Source organism: Artibeus jamaicensis, unplaced genomic scaffold (genome assembly GCF_021234435.1).
Source record: "Artibeus jamaicensis isolate MK-2021 breed Jamaican fruit bat unplaced genomic scaffold, CSHL_Jam_final scaffold_1283, whole genome shotgun sequence".
Taxonomy (NCBI): Eukaryota; Metazoa; Chordata; class Mammalia; order Chiroptera; family Phyllostomidae; genus Artibeus; species Artibeus jamaicensis.
Genome location: NW_026522028.1, coordinates 9,578,648 through 9,597,396, shown reverse-complemented (window position 1 = coordinate 9,597,396; position 18,749 = coordinate 9,578,648).

Here is an 18,749-nt window from a genome sequence, read left to right as displayed (position 1 = left end):
TCAAGGCAGTGGGAGTAAGTATACTTAAAACTTAAATATACTTATACTTAAGTATAAGTATATACTTAAGGCATATACTTAAAACAAGATTTGTTATTCAGTGATAATTGTTGAAGCTGTGTGTGTAATGGGTCCATGTGTCTTCATTTTATTATTACATATACCTTGTAAATATTTGAAAATGTCCATAGTAAATATTATTATCTATAAAAAATCAGGCCTAGGCTTTGATTTACACAGAGGACATTACATAACATGTACTACATGTACTCCATGTATCCTACATTCTGTATGTACTTAGGGTACATTGACAGTGCCTTATGACAAAGTTAGGACTCCTATGAGAAAAGAATGGGTCCTGAAATCTAGAAGGGGACATATGGTAGATGAGCCTGAAAACATTATACTCACAAACTTGCCTGAATTCTCCAGACCGACAGAGCAATACCTTCCATTTCTAGTTATATACCCAAAATAATTGAAAGCAGAAATGCAAACAGGTATTTGTACATTGATATTCATAGCAATATATATATATATATGTATGTATATATATATTTATATAATAGCTAAAAGGTAGAAACAAACCAAATATGGCAGATGAATAGATAATTAAAATGTGGTATATATATATTATACACAATCATATTGTATACAATTCTAATCTCTGACTTTTTCTGATTCCTTTGCCTTCTCACACTGGCTAATTCCCCACCCTCCACCCCCACTAAATTGTTGGATACAAGTGGTAAGAGTGAACACCTTTGCTTTGTTCTTGATTTTAAGGATAAAAATCTAATGTTTTTATAAATAATATAATTTTAGTTGTAGAATTTTTCATTAATATTCTTCATCAGGTTGAGAAGTTCCCTAAAAGTACTTAGTTTGAAAAATAGTTTTACCATAAAGAGGTATTGGAATTTATCAAAGGATTTTTCATCATATACTACAATGATACCACACTTTACAACAACAGAGTTAGCAGGAATGCCTTGACATGCCTGAACCATTGCAATGCAGACTGGTAGAGTGGGAAATAAGAAATAAAAAGAGGTGGGAAAAATAAGAACTCAGAAGGAACATGTTAGAGAGGACATTTTGAGCGTCAGGCAAGAGGGTGGAAAAATTTGAAGGAAAGAAAAATGAAAATTTTAAGTTATGAAACTTGGAGGCAAAACTCAAAGTAGGTGTACACATAATGGAAACAAGAAATATATCTTTTTTTGCTTTGTTTTGTTTTTCTGCTTTATTTATTTATTTTCATTTGGCTTGGTTTTGCACTTTTATTTTTTTCACTGTTAAATCTTTTTTAAAATTGTTGTTCAAGAGATATATCTTAACAATATAAACCACTAACAATTTTAACTATAGAATAATCTAGATAATATCATCTATCTTGATTACTATAGAAATGTGTACCTAGAAATGTGGTTCTGCCATTAAAAAAGCTCTTAAAATAAAGACTAGCAAGTGAGTGGTGAGGAAATTTATCAGAGATTATAAATTTAGGTCCTATGTCATGCAGAACCTAATCATTAAATAAAATTGATGACAGGGATAATCTGGAAGGCAAATTATATACATTGTAAAGTTATAAATCAAGAAATAAAGATTTAAAAAGAATGCAAGTGTGTGTGTTGCATGTTCACTGCTAGCTTATAAAGTACTATAAGAAAGAGATTGGAGCTTAAAAGGATTGACTGGTTTGCAAACAGGAATAAAAGCAAACAGAGACTGAGAGTCCAGAAAGTTAGGGACTTTTAGGATCAGAAGAAGCCGCTGCTTTTTAACACTAATTGGTAAAATATACATCTGAGAAGTTCCTTCAGAGACAAAGGCCAATTAAAACCCACTCCTTGAGACAGAAATCACATCAAGGGTATTCCCTCAATATCCACTATTAAAATCTCTGGACAAATTAAGATCTTTCAAAGAAAAGATCCAATTAAGGTTTTGACACCAGTAAATCCTTTTGATTGGACAAGATGGCTCAAGAAAAAGAGCATGAAGTTATAACTCGCCTGCTGGAACTTGATAAGTTCACGAAATAAGCAATTAAATTGAAAGAGGGAGACATGAGGATGAAAAAGTCAAGAAATATAGCAAACCTAATAAGTAAGTGCAGGAATGAACTATGCATATGGCTTTTAGAGCATGGAACTTACTAGAATTAAATACATACTAAGCCTATTAAGTTTCTCAAGAGAATGCTCCTGCAAAAGAAACAGAAAACTCTATGACTGTTTATGACTCAGAGTGACCCTTGGAGTCTCAAGCTTTCCAAGAGCAGATTGAGAAAACTGCAGAGACTCTGAGGAGAGATATTCTCCTATGCTTACTTCAGATGTGCCCAAGGAGGATAATAGAAAAGAACACACCTTCAAAGTTTCTGGCTGGAGACCATGGAAAGCAGTAAACTGGACATATCTTCTCCTGTCATAATCAGGGCCTAGTCAAAAAACTTTCTACCCCCTCACACTGCCTCTGGCTTCATCATTATATCATTTCATAGTATACATAAATAATACTGGTGTGGGACATATCATTGAGTCACTTATTTTATTAGTTTGTAGGTCATAGATCTCTGGATATAGAGTGGTGAAGTGTGGATGTGATATAAAGATTTTCACACATAACTCAGAAATACTGAAATTTTAGCCAAATGTATGATAGGATGAGAATTTTGGACTTTATTCTTAGGAAAGGTGTCAGGAAGATGTGTGTATTTTTCATGCAAAACAAAAACCAAATATTTGGTAACCATCAGTGATTGTCATGAATGCTCTTCACTAATATTTCTTGTTCTCTTTGCAGATATTTGTCAAGATTGCATTTACCTGCCTCCCTGAGGTTGTAACCATGTGAATTGTTTTAACTAGTGACATGTGAGTGGACGTGATGTGTGCCACTCTCAGGCAGAACTTTTAAGAAGATTTAAAGGATTAGGAGATATGAATCAAAGCACACAAACTTCCAGTTACAAAATGAGTAAGTTCTTGGGATCTAATGCATAGAATTGTGCTTATAGTTAAACAACAATGTATTATACACTTGAAAGTTTTTAAAAGAATATATCTTAAATGTTCTCACGACACAAAAAAAAGAAATGGTAATTATCTGATATGATGGAGGTGTTAGCTAATGCTAGGATTGCAATCATTTTGCAGTACATAAATGAAACAGATGAACATGTTGTATACCATAAACTTACACAATTCTACATGTCAATTATATTTTAATAAGCTGGGAAAACATTAAACATTTAAACATAAAAAATTATAAAAATTATATTCACTATGCTCTGTCTCTAATATTGCAACCTTAATGTTTGAGATAATGGCTGCTATGTTAGAATTGTTCCTGAGTTGAGACAATGTGGAGCCCCCAACCAGTCCACCATGTCCCATATACATGGTACATGAGTGAGAAATAATTTTTTGTGTTTTTATTCATTAACATTTGGAGCTTGTTTTTACTGAAGAATAATCTAGTCTACACAATTAATTTAGTGAAGGCACTAATTACATTGTTTGATCTCCTTTAAAAACAATGGTGACTTACAAAAAACTATCAAATAATAACAAGAAAGTTATATCATACACACATATACACACATTTACAGGGTAGGACAAAAGCAGTTTTACTCACAACAGTAAATGTACTTTTGCCCCACCGTGTGTATTAACCCAGATTATTCCTAGATGATGTTTGTGTTCCTCCTTCTGAAATTATTAAAATACTTTATAATATTTACTTGGCTTAAAATGATTTATTTCCAGAATTCAGACTAATTTTACAAATTTTTAAATATTTCTAGTCTAACAAAACAGCATGTATAGAATTAGATGCTTATTATACTTCTTATAGAAATTACCTGAAAATCATCAAGAGCACACATTTTAAAAAATCATTTTGTATGTTATATACACAAGTAACAAAATGACTAAACTCATCGCTAATAGAAAGCATTAATTGGAGAAGGCTTAGGATGATGTTGAAAATAATAGTAAATTCTGATGGCAGCAGTTAAGATTTGTTTACTAGTTCCTAAAAGAAGAGCATATATGACTTGTCTGTGCATTACTTATGACCCCAATTGGCCAGATTGAACATATAAATAGGTATGTAGAGAAAGGAGAAAATGATGCTACATAAATACATGTGCACAGGACTTACCTTTGGTCAACGAAGGATGAGAATTAGTTAAAGGTAATGGAGTAGATATGCAAAGAACAATCTCTTTAGAAAGAACACCATGCCCAAAGGTCCTGAGGTAGATAGTAGCATAGTTCAAAGACCAAAGTGATGCAAAACTAGAATAATTTATTATAGAGAGCTGGGTGGTGGTTAGGGGATCAGAAAGAGTGGTGACAATGAACAGTGGCACAGAATGTGGCCAGATCCTATAGATCCATTTAAGGAGTTGTAAGTTCATCCTTACAGAAATGGTAAAGCATTAAAGGATTTAAGTGAGGAAATAAAATAATTAGATTTGCATTTTAAAAGACCATCCTGGAACATTATAAAAATTTTACATATATTATATATTTCATTCATAAATAACCCTTTGATCATTCATTCAACAAATAATAATTGAACATCTTTGTGATAGTACTGTCCCTTGAAATACACAGTCCCTTTTTACATGATGCACAATACTGTGTGTATAAAACATCGGTGTGTGTCATGAATACATTACAACAGCTATACAAAATAAACATTAATAAAGCTATTTCTTCAGAATTCTGAATCCAGAAAAGCCAGAGCTATATTTTTCAAAATGTAGCATATGTGAGCATCAACCAAAGAGTTTGATAAAACACAAATTGCTGGGCCCTATCCTAAGAGACGTTGCCAGTGATGGAGACATTGCTGGATCTGAGCTCATACTTTGAGAATCACTGAGCTCAAATTCTAATCTTAAAAATCACTCCCAACATCTGGGGAGTTCTTCAAACTCAACAGTAACCAAAAACCAAAAATCACTGATGTCCAGATAGTGCCCCTTAAACTACAATGTACATGCAAAATATTCATGAATGCTGTTCAAAACAAATTCTGATTCAATTTTTCTAAGGGGAGCCCAAGGTACTGCATTCTAAAATGCTCCTTGGTGGTGCTAATTATGCTGATCCATGACACACACTTTGAATAGCAGTGTCTAGAGCAGACCAGTAACCTAGAAGCTTACTAGAATGCAAAAATCTCAGGTCTTAACCCACACCAAGTCAGAATCAATATTTAAACAAAATCTCCAGGTGATTCATATGTACTTTAAAATATAACAAGCAAAAATATATAATAAGCGCTGTTACAAAGCACTAGTTCTCAAACTTGGCTAGACATTGAAACTGCCTACAGAAATGTAAAAATACTGATGCCTGTGTCTCACTAAGAGAATGCCTTCTTTCTTTGGTATGGGCTCAACCTGGGCATTGGTGTTTTTTCACATGCATCAAAGTTTGAGAAGGATTCTTCTGAAGCCTTGCAACTTGAAGTGGGGTCTATGGAGCAGCAGCAGCAGCAGCAACTAGGAGTTTGCTAGAAGTGCAGACCCTCAGGTCACACCCCAGACATACTGCATCTGAATTTTCCTTTGAACAAGATCCTGTGGTGTATATTAAAGCCTGAGAAGAGCTGCTCTCAAGGTGTGCTGCCCAATACCAATAGCATAGCTACTAGCCACACTCGACTATTTCAGTTTAAGTTAATCTAAACACAGAACCAGTTTAAAATGGTCATATCCTATTGCTAACAAAATAATGAGTTGCTATTCAGAAATAACACCAAAACCACAAGCCATGCAGCCAAAGCAGCACAGAGGAGAGAGCCTTGACCTCCAGTTGCACCCAGAACCAAAGTCTCATACCCCCCAACCCACCTCAGAACCAAAGGATTGAGACACAACTGGAAATTGAAGAGGGGGGACCTTTCATAGGGGAATGAATGGTCCATTGCTCATGAAGATGTGGTGCTGAAGCCTCTTAGCATCAATGGCCCAGGTTCAGAGCTCTCCAATTAAAACTAAACTACCAAAGCTTCTGCATACCTCTTCCCCCAAAACCCTTAAAAACAAGTCCTGAACCCTAGGTTAAGGAAGTAGATTTGGGCTTTTCCCCCATCTCCTCACTTGGCTGCCTTTTGAAATAAACATTTTTTTTATTGTTGTTTAATTACAGTAGACCCCATTTTCCCCCATTGCTTTCTCCTGCCCTGCCCAATTTGATCCTTTCCTGTCTCATTGTCCTTGTCCATGGGTCCTTTATATACATGGTCCTTGACTTAACCCTTCCTTGTTACATACTCATGCTTTAGTGATTGTTCTTACTGCTTTGTGGGAATATGAACTTGTGGGTTCAGTTACATTAATTAAAATAATTTTTTTAATTCAGTTCTTCAGTCTCAATAGCCACATTTCAAGTGCTCAATAGTCACATGTGGCCAGAAGCTACCATATTGGACAATGTAGATATCAAATATTTTCATAGTGGCCCAAAGTTCAATAGGACTATAATATTGAGAGTTTGCCACACTGTATTCAAAAATCAATGGTTATAAGCACCCTATGTTCATTGCAGTGTTATTTACAATCCCCAATATATGGAAGTTGCCCAAATGTCCAACAGTAGATGAGTGGATAAAACAACTATGGGGCATTTAGATAATGGAATACTACTTGACATAAAAAGAAGAAAAGTTTACCCTTGGCACCAGCATGAATGGATCTGTAGAACATCATGCTAGGTGAAACAAACCAATCAGAGAAAGACAAATCCCATATGATTATACTCATATGTGGAATCTAATGAACAAACTGAAGTAACAAGCAAAATAGAGACATACTCATAGATGAAGAGCAGGATTACAGCTAGTCATCAGGGGGACATTAGGAGGTAGAGGGATTAAGCAAAAAGGAAAAAGGACTTATGGACATGGACAACAGTGTGGTGATTGCTGGGGGGAGGAGCATATAAGGGGGTTAAATGGTAGTGGGAAGTACAAAATTTTTTTTTATTCATTGGGGAAAATCAAGTTTAAAATAGGTATAGAAAGCTAAGGATAGATTGTAATAGTTGAAATAGATACCCACAGAAACATCAATTTCATATATCTTTATAAAAAGCACATTATAAAAAAGAAAAGTACTTCTTAATTTTCTGAGCTTGCTTAGAAAGTACCAGTGCAACTCCTATACCCTAAACAGTAATTACTTTTTTAATGAAAGTATTATACCTAGGTTTGTGTGAAGAGAAGACTTTTCCTGCTTTATATTCTGAAAAGGCTATTTCTTTCTGGCTCCCATTCCTGCTAAAGGTGTCTGTGAACTGTGCTCAGGCAACTCTGCTCTTACAAGGTGCTTCGGGGAATAGAAATCTAGTCCTTCTACTTAACTCTGGAGGATAACTAGGAAGCTTGCCGGTTTAATTTTTTGAGAAAAGTCTTGACGTTTTCCTTCTATTTGCAAAAATGTCCTCAGGGGCTGTGTGACTCACCAAGACAGACATCACTGCCATCGCAGGTATGCAATTGGGGGCACGTTTGTTAACATGCAGCAACTGATCACTGCCAGGGTCAGAACTCCAGGCATGCTCATATTTATGGAAAGAAAGATATTTGGGAGGCATTTTAATTGTAAAATCTGAAATGGGGACAATTTGTTTTAAGGTACCCTTAGGCATTCTTATATTGTATAATTTAGAGTTTGACAGTATATTGTCTGCCACTTAGAAATTCCTTTACCAGAAAGGCTTTCATTCTATCCTAGTGTTTTGGCTTCTAGTTTACAAGTCAATCTCCTGTTTGCCTTGTGGTGAAGCACATTGCGACTAGGGAGCAAAAGTAAGTAATAAAATATACTTAGAAATTACTGTTGGGTAGGAAAAATTTTCTTCTAGGCTTGTAGATTCATTCTTTTGGCTGATATGATAATCAAATTGACAAGAAACATATTAGAAGGAGAAAAACAAATTAAAGTTTAACACAATAAATACCTCCTGTGACATGGGAGAGGCCCAGGAAAACTGAGTAACTTGCCAAAATGGCTGAAGTCACCACCTTAAAAATCATTCTCACCCAAAGACAAAAAAAAAAAAAAGACATTGGGGGGTGGGGAGATAATGAGAGGTTAGGTGGAAAAGCCAGTAAACAAGGGTAAGATTGTTATGCAGATTTGAGTGCCTACCTTCTCCTCTGATAGTGAAGGCAGGCCTTGCAGAGTGAGGGAGACACCCTTAGAGATGGAGATTTCCGTACAAGGTAAATTTCTTCACAAGGTAACTTGTACTTTGTTTACAGAGCTTCTCCCTAGTCTGCTGTTTCTTAAAATTAAACAGCTCAACAAAATTCTTATGCCAGAGAGACATATTTTGGAGTAACAAATTCCCCTACATTCTATTTTAAATAGACAGTTGTAACTTCTGATATTAGAGTGGGAGAGGAAAACAGGAGAAGATAACATTCTAACACATTGATCATTTTACATTCTTGTGATGTAAAATATTTACTAAGCCAAAGTAGGTAAAGGAGATGATTTGGGCTTACTACATGTGAGTTCGAGTTATTTCTCCAAATTACAAAAATATATTAAACATTTATAAACCAGACCTTAATGAAAAATTTAAATTTTAGATAAATATTACTGAAGAATGCGCAGACAAAAATATTTACTGAAATATATGCATGCACATACATTTCAAAGGCTTTGCTTTGTGCTCTTATAGAGGTATGTGTATAGAATGGAAATGAGTTCTGTGTTTATAGTTAGGTTACAGCATTTATAAACATTTTCTCTTTTATGGTATATATGTAATTACATAATTCATAAAATGAAGACAATGAAAATTAACAAAGGAAGTATATATCTTTCTGGACTATCCTTTCTTCCCCATATCTAGAACAATGCTGATTTTTCACCAGCCAGGAAATTTGGAATGATAAATGTTTCAAGTCTAGAATATAAATTTCCAGATGAACTGATGTCTTAATGATACCAGATATTCAGTGAAACTCAAATGACCCAAACATCACTGACTACTCAATAATGTTTCTAACAGATGGGCAAAAGACTTCAAGGAAAACGATCAGGTTGCTAACTATTATTTCCAAATTATAATCTGCCAACCTGGTTGTGGGTTCAGGTCAAAATCAGCTCTATGCTTCCAAGCAGTATCACCTGCACTTTTAAAACTTAACCATTTGTTCTCAGGCTGAAGGAAAGAGAACCGTTGAGTTTTTTGACATTGTCATGTGGTTGCAATGTGAATTTCCAGTAGGTACATACTGCACATACTTCTCCAGTAGGTGAAGGCAAATTGCAAATTTACCTGAAGATAAAAATAAGATGAAAGTTGCCCATAGTTCTGTGGTTCTAGCACTGTTTTTACTGTTTTTCATTGGGAAGTAGAATACAGCAAAGCCATATGCCTGGATCTTGTCTCATTGACACCTAGGGGAGTTAATGAGTAATAAAAGTAAACCACAAAGAAGTGATTAGATAGAGATGTTACTGATAGAAGTATTTTATTGAAGGGCAGTAGGGAAAGGGAAAGGGAGGCGAGACACTGAAGTATATAAAAAGAGAATTAAAAATTTTGGATGTTTAAATCACCCTTTTTAAAACTCGCCACAGTAAAATGATACATTTCATAGTTATGCATTGAAATATATACTAGCAATACCCTGCAAATAAGTTATAAATTTCAACAATCTGCTTGATATTTAGATGAATGTCTCGTGTCTTACAGAGGGACAAAGTCTTCATGGGTGAATATGGCATTGCTACTTAGATGACAATGGAGCCAGGCCAGTAATGTAAAGAGGTACAATGGGCCAGATGAAAATTGTGTTGATCTAGGGAATGTGCACAAACAGAGGGATTAGAAACCATTACATATACAGGGTCCAACATAAGTAACACCTGCTTGAGTGTGGTTGATGGGGTAATAATATGGGTTTAGTAATTTATAGTTTAATTTGAACATTTCACCTAAAATGTCATATGGCGTGCTTGAGTGTGATATTGTTATGTACAGAATGACATGCTTATGATTTTGTAATAAAAGATTTTGTAATAAAAAAGGGGTGTTATTTGTGCTGGACCCTGTACACAGAACTGTAGATGGTTTACCACGAATGGCACATAGAGGCATTAGACCTACCAAGACCTGATTAGAGAGAAAAACCAAGGATTTTGCATTTTATCTTTAAAAGGTATAAGAAGGAAATGATTATGGTATATGCCTTAGAAAGATTTTGTTTGTAGCATTCTATAGAATTTTCTTGTTCTCAGGAGACTGACGTGTAGACCCTGCTGAGATCTAGAGAAATCATATGTCCAAAGTAGAAATCTAGACAATATAAAAACTAGAATTCAAACTCATCAGGCTCACTTCTGGTTTACTTTGCAATGCAGTGATATGAGATTATTATCTACTTGCACTGGCAAATGCAAAGTCAAGCCAATCACTTTATTTATATGCAAAGGAAATATCTGTATTTGATTGAAAATTTCAGTAGATTTGGGTTGTGTATGTGTAAATATATTTTTAAAATAATATCTAATGCAGTGTTGTATGTATTTATATACTTAATATATGAATATTGATAAGATGCAGAGCATGTGAAATTGCACAATTTCTCTCTGTGCAAAGTCATTTCAGAAGTTGACCTTCAGAATTTATTAGCATCATTACTAATTGACTCAAGTATTGACTTATGTGACCTTTAGTAACAGCCTTAATTCAAATACTAAATCTAGCAGAGGCAGAACACTCGCTAAGGTAGTTTATTTTGTGGTATTCAGCTTTTGTTATGGAAATATTAAAAATATACTGAAGCTGAGAGACTAATAGCAAAATACCATGGACCCATCACCCTACTCCAATAATTACTAACTCAAAGTCTCTGGGAAAGAGGCCAAACATGCTAGTGAATATTCTACAATACACAACTTTCATGACAAACAATTATCCAGTCCAAAATGTCAGTGGTGCTACTGTTGAAATATATTGATCTAGATTCTAACTTATTCTGTTCCTTTTCTTCATTATTGTTAAGCAAACCCCAAATACCATCCAGAAATGTTTCATCCAAAAACTTCTTAGTGTGTATCTAAAAAATTAAAATGTTCTGAAGATTTTTAAAAACATGGTGAACAGATCATTTTTGTTTGTTTGCTCATTTGCATGCTTGTTTCTTAAACTCATACCTATGAAAATGATTCAGAACAGGCCTCCCCAAGATGAGCCACTTTGCCAAGTAGGTTATTTTGAGATGTAGGCAAATGAGACCCTGCAGGCTCAAGAGAAACTTTTACCTCTCTCTCTCCCTTAAAAAATTTAAATTGGGGGCTTTGTCCATGATCAGAGTTATTAGTGGAATTAACTTTTTATGCCCTATTTATAGAATAGGACAACTATTTAATTGCTGAATATCTGTTTTTATAGTCCCATGAATTACCCTTCTCTCCCTTCTGAAACTCAGATCTTTTACCTCATTCCTTAGCTCAGGATGCCATATATACCTCATTTTATCTTTCTCTCTGAACCATTCTGTGGGGTCTCTGACTCTCTCATGTATGTGGGGTTCCTATATATATGTGTGTGTGTGTGTGTGTGTGTGTGTGTGTGTGTGTGTATATGTGTGTGTGTGTGTGTGTGTAGTTAAATTTGGTCATTTTCTCCTGTTATTCTGTCTCATGTTAATTGAACTATTTGACTAACAGAAAGAACCTAAAGGGGTGGAGGAAAACTCCTTTCTCCTTCACACTAGCCAGCCCTGATCTGTTTTATATCCCAAAGAGCTAGCCTCTGCAAACCGCATTTCCCGGTTTCCATTGCCAAATCAATTCTTATTAGGTTTGGCAAATAGAAGGCACTTGGGTAGAGAATGCTTCAGGTGACATCTCCAATAATTTCCTGAGTGGATCTACCTCTTGCCTGAAGTCCATCTCTACTGAGTTACATTGGATATCTCCCAAATTCATGCCCACCTTAAACCTGCGAATATAACCTTCTCTGGATATAGTGTCTTTATAGATATAATTAATTTAAGATGAGGTCATACTAGACTAGGGTTGTTCTTAAATTCAAATACTGGTACTTTTATAAGAAGAAGAAAATCTGAACACAGACACAGAGAAAAGATGGCCTCATGAAGTTAGAGGAAAAAATTAGAGTGATGCAGCCAATAGCCACCAGAAGCTAAAAAGAGGCAAGTACAGTTCTTCCCTGAGACCTTCAGAGGGAGCTTGTCCCTGCTGACACCTTGGTTTCAGACTTCAAGACCCCTAAACTATAATGAACCAAACTTTTGTTATTTTAACCCACTCAGTTCATATCATTATGGCAGCCAAGAAAATGAACATACCACCCCTTCATGGTCCCAGTCCTCATGGGGTAGCACCTGCTATGATTCCAGGTTCTAATCAGAAGTCCTAGCTCTTCATCTTTGGTATTTTTTAAATCCTTCCATCCCTATAGATGGTAGTGGCACCACACAATTGGCAATCTCTGAGTTCACTCATCGCCCTCAGTTTTACTTTTTCTAATGTCTTTATAACTAATAACTTATATAAATACCTTGCAATGAACTACATGGTATGATTCCTGCTTTCTTTACTGGGTCCTTATACACATGAAAAATATAGAACCAAATTAAATTTTTATAGAAACTATCTCTGGACAAAATTTGTGTTTCTTTTAACTTCTCTGTTAAATAAATCCTACAGACTGGCTTTTATAAGATGATTGTCTTAATGTTATTTCATATTTGGCATTTTTGTGTGAAATCTGATATAAATTAACCTGCATAAGCATTATTATTTAGTACTTTCATATTTGGGTAATACTTTGCAAACATGAGTTAAAGAAAGAAATACTCAATTTTTACAGGAATATAATGTAAAACTATAAACCAGGGATCTGCAAACTTTTTTATGTAAAGGGCCAGACAGTAATATTTTGAGCTTTGCAGTCCATAAGGTCTCTACCACAAAAACTCAATTATGCTACATTAGCATCAAAGCAGTCATAGGCAGTACATAAATAAGTAAACATGTCTGTGTACCAATAACTCTTTATTTATAAACAAATGTGGTAGACCTGATTTGTCCTATAAGCCATAGTATGCTGACCCTGCTACAAATTATCTAGAATTTTCAATGTATATTTTCCACTGATATCACATATATACACCACATGAATCTATACCATTTTATACAGAGAAAAAGTATATAGTTTTTTTTTCCCTTAAGAAAGTCAGTTTTTCAAAGATCTGCTAGCCTTATTAATTTAGTATTTCATTCTTTCAAAAGATTGATATTTTGAAACAAGAGTCATTTGGCCAAAACATTAGACCTCGGGGATAAACTTACAGAAAATTGATTGAGTTAACAAACCTACTTACTCTTTTGTTAAAGTCTCCTTACACTCTTATTTAGAAGGATGAATAATACATCAACAACTGGTCAGGATATATATTTTTATTTCATTATTGTTAAAGTGCAGTTTTTTGTCTTTTACTCCCATTGCAGCCCACCCCCTCCAGTGCTCCCTACCTCCCTCCCATTCCCCCCACCTTAGTTTTTGTCCATGTGTCCTTTATATTTGTTCCTCTGAATCCTTCCCCGATTCCCCTGAAATTCTCTCCCCTCTTCCCTCTGGTCCCTGTCAGCCTGTTCTGTATTTCAGTGTCTTTGGTTATATTTTGCTTGCTTGTTTGCTTTGTTATTTGGGTTCCTGTTAAAGGTAAGATCATGTGGTATTTGTCTTTCACCACCTGGCTTATTTCACTCAGCATAATGCTTTCCAGTTCCACCCATGCTGTTGCAAAGGATTCTTTCTTTCTGCTGCATAGAATTCTATTGTGTAAATGTACCATAGTTTTTTGATCCATTCATTTACTGATGGGCCCCTAGGTTGCTTCCAACTCTTGGCTATTGTAAATTGTGCTGCTATGAACATTGGTGTGCATAAGTTCTTTTGGATTGGTGTTTCAGGGTTCTTAGGATATACTCCTAACAGTGGAACTTTAATAGGTATTGCATTGAATCTATAAATTGCTTTGGGTAGTATGGACATTTTGAAAATTAACATCATCAAAATGTCCATAGTACCCAAAGCAATGTACAGATTCAATGCAATCCCTATTAAAGTACCAATGGCATATTTCACAGACATAGAACAAACACTTTGAAAATTTATATGGAACCATAAACAACCCCAAATAGCAGCTGCACTTTTGAGAAATTAGAACAAAGTAGGAGGGATCACAATACCTGATATCAAACTGTATTACAAAGCCACTGTAATCAAAACAGGCTGATACTGGCATAAAAACAGGCACATAGACCAATGGAACAGAACAGAGAGCCCAGAAATCAACCCAACTCTCTACAGTCAATTAATATTGGACAAAGGGGGCAGTAACATAAAATGGAGTAAAGATAGCCTCTTCAACAAATGGTGTTGGGAGAACTGGACAGCTACAAACAAAAAAAATGAAACTTGAGCACAGACTTACACCATACACCAAAATAAATTCAAGGTGGATAAAAGACTTAAATGTAAGCCATGACACCAGGATATATTTTTTTACTGTATCATGTTTTTTTTCCACTCTCAGACACCCCTTAAAACAAAATATGTTAAAAAGTAAATAGTTTTGGCCACACACAGATAATAGGAGAACATATGACTTAATTCATATCTCCTGTAGAATCAAATATTCTTAAGACATGCCCTAATTTGTTTTATTGTTCTTAATATCCAACTTAGTTCCTGACTCCTTGTAAGTCATCAAATAATATTTGCTGAATAAACGAGCAAATTATTCTAAGATGGTGAATATGTATAATAGTATGTCATACTGAATCTATGACTTGTTATTTCATAAATATAGAAGTAAAAATTTGGCTTATGCAGACAAAAATATACTGACACAAAAAAAGAATCTACTAAATCTGAACGTGGAGTGTGGTGCTAACAGGCTCTAATTTTACACTGAAGACAATTGTTCTCTTTGAATAGTTTCTCTCTGTCATATGCAGGCAGATCCACTATCCACAGGCTTCTAAAAATATTGAGTTATATCCTGGAGTTAACCAAGTCTAACTTTATGGTATACTCCATAGAATTTAAGGTTGAAATGTCCTTTTAGGTGCTTGAATGTCGTACAATAGCCCACAGTAACCATGCATGTAGGCAGGCCTAAACAGGCTGCTAGTTCCTGAGGATCTAAATTTGTGACAATTTGTGAATGAATCACCATGCCCTCTACAAAACTTGGCAACTGGATCAGCGCTTCCGCATCTGGCATTGCACACAATTTGCATATTGTGGAAGAGAAGCACTTTGCAATCTCTGAAGCCCAGCTCATTATGGTGTGATGAGCTCATAGCCATGTGTGTTCCATCTTTAGTTCTAATTTCAGGGCAGCCACAGTTAAAACCTAAGGACATATATACATAGCTTATGGATAATGATTGGCTAAATTGTTTTTACTTTAGTAAACTTAAGATGTTAAATTAAGCACAAGTCAACTAACTAGAATGGAAAGAGGACAAGCAAAAGTTTTCCCTCCTTAATAGATTTTACCCCTCCACCAAAAACTACATCTTGACATACTTTAAATAAGAAAGAACCAGAAGTGGTTATTAAAATTTAAACCACCTCCATAATTTATATTTAGTTTCCATAAAATACTTTTAATGATCATAAATTTATGGGAACCATGTACTTAAGCTTTGTTTATAAAATGTGACAGTAATTATATTTTTTCTGTTCTTTTTACAGCTTGATTAGGTTATTATTTAAAAACAACAATAAATGAGCATATTGGAGTAAATGTATTTTTTTGCAAATTTATTTAACAAGTAAAAAATATATTAGAATGAAGAGAAAATTTAGATATGTGCCATGGAGCCAGGATCCATTGCATAGATTAGAAGACATACAAAAGGAAGGGCACATAACCATATGCTGCCCATTACTACTGGAATTCTATATTTATTGACAATTAATGTTTTAGAAATTCATCCTAGCACCAAAGATTTTGGCTTCAATATTCATCTCCCCTACAGACTTACTAATTGCCATATTTTCTCTTACAAATGATAATTTCAAGACTCAGAACTTTGGACTTAAGTGTTTTATTATGAATACATTTTTGTGATATGTTATTTCCAAATAATTTTGAGAAAAAACTACTAATTAAAACAGTTCTTAGTATTGTTATAGCATGGGAAAGGAAGCAAGATAAATATAAACAAAAATATCTTCTGCAGGCTTAGGAAATATTCATCTGAAAAATATCCTGTCATCAATTTATTTTCTCTTTTCACATATCTACAAATATAGTTTGGTGTTTTTAAAGGTAAATGAAAACTGTGTTGAAGTATTCACACATAGTTTAATTACCAAGTGTTACCTGTTCATGAAATTAGTTTGGGGTTATAAAAAAGAAAAATATGCATACACATGTATATATACAAACACAGAAAATATAAAATTTTGCAAAATGCTCTTGAAATAAAAATATAATTTAATCAAAGAACTAATATTTTTACTTACATCAGTTTGAGTGTTTAGACTACCAATTATTCATTTTCTCACAGTGATTTTCTGTTAGATATAGCTAAATTGCCTTGACCATGACTGTTAATTTTGTAACTGGATTAACTTTGTTTGGACTCTGTTTCTTCATCAAGAGTTCAGACATGTTACTCAAACTCTCTCGTCTTTAATTACCAAAGGGGTTAATTATAGAATTTTCTTCATGGGGTTACTGTGAAAATTAAATGAGACCATTCATTTAAATTGTTTCACACAGTTTCTAACATACTCTACATGTTCAAAAAGTATTAATGTACTATCTAGTATTTTCACTTTAGTTTCATAAAAACATAAACTAAATTATAAGAAGAATACAATGGCTCGCATAATCAGAAGCCCACTGAGAGGCCTCATATGGGCATGGCTAGATAAAGATGTTCAAAATGTCATTGGCAGTTTCACCTCTCAGATCTGCTTTCATGTATTAGCTTTATTCCTATGTCGAGTCGTGACATGATAAAAAGTCCTATTCACAATTTATTGTTACAAATGAAAAGGAAGATCATTCCCTTTAGTTCTGGCAACAATCTCAGAAGGATCTTGTCTGGCAAGTCCAGGAGGCTATGGAAAAGGAACAGTCTGGGGAACATTAAATAGATCCCTTTTGGATATGGTGCGGTAGGTGAGCCCTGCTTTGAAATCCCTGGGCTAAGCAGGATTACTACAGAATGATTGTGAGGTCATCCAAAAAAGGAAGATATTCAAGAGATAAAAAGACAAGTCTGCTACAGTTACAACCTATTACTGTAATGATTATTTTAAATAAGTATTCACTCAAAAGTCTCCCATTGAACTTCCAGCATTTTGTTTTCTATTATTCTTTTTTGAATACTCATTTTTTACTCCAAGATTCTCTTCTACTTTGCATCTTGCACTGGTTACTTATAAACATCAAATTTACTTTTGTCTAACTAGGTAAATGATAACAGAAGTCAAGCCCCCAAAAGTTGATGCTTTACAAACTACTCAAAGTTATCTAAAAAACACAATGCTGATCAAAGATTAATTGGAATGATGTTTAGGAAATGATAATCACAGAAAGACTAACTTCCGCCAAGATGGAGGCATAGGTGGATAAGCCATGCCTTCTCACACAACCAAGTTTACAGATAACTAGATATTAGCAACAGAAAACACAGTCAGAACACAGAAAATTGAACTTTTTGGATGTCTGTTAACAACAAATTCTTCAGCCTGACCGGTAAGGGGTGAAACCAGCAGCTGGTGGAGCAGGGTTGCACAGGAAAACTCAGTCAGAGGACTCAGGCGCATGGAATCCAGGCGCAGGGTTGGACCTAGTGAGCAATCAAGCGAGCGACCAAGCAAGTGACCAAGCGAGCAACTGCGGGGAAACAGCGAGGGAGCAGGGCTGCGGGTTGACTGTGGTCATGCATTCATGCGCAGATGGACAAGAGAGGGAGTGGGCAAGTAGACGGGACCCTGCAGGCCCCAGTGGCGAGCGGCAGCAGAGGGCTCCACCATTTCCCCCCCTCTGACCCCGCCTCCACATACAGCTTCATAACCCAGCGACTCTGAGTGGCCCGGCCCAGGTGAACCACCTAAGCCTCTGCTCCTCACCCAGTGGTGAGAAACAGCAGAGGGGGCTGCCATTTCCCCACTCTGACTACGCCCCCACATACTGCATCACAACCCAGCAACCTGCTAGTCCAAGGCTCTGCTCCTCACACTTAAAGGGCACCAACAGACCAAAAATGGTTCAAGAAGATCTCAAAGCCCCAGAGCCTATAAATCTAAGTGATGAAGAAATAGCAAAACTCTCATACACACAGTTTAAAACACTGGTGATCAGGATCCTCACAGAACTGGTTGATTATAGCCACAGAAAGACTACATTTGTTCAAATATGAATTAGAAATAAACATTTAACACTTAAACTTGGGATAAAAGTGATTGCGTTGATGATTCAAAAATAAGGTGGTACAGAAGTTAAAAGCATGGATACAAATGCTTCTCTCTCATTTGTAATCTGACTTCCAGGTACATCTGCTAAAAAGGAATGCATTTCCATTTAGAAGCAGAGTGGGCAGCTTAAATGTTAAAGATTTCATAGCATTTTTCATGTGAAAGAAAGTATTTTTCATATCTCCTTTGTGAGCCAACAGAATCTCAGTTAAGAAT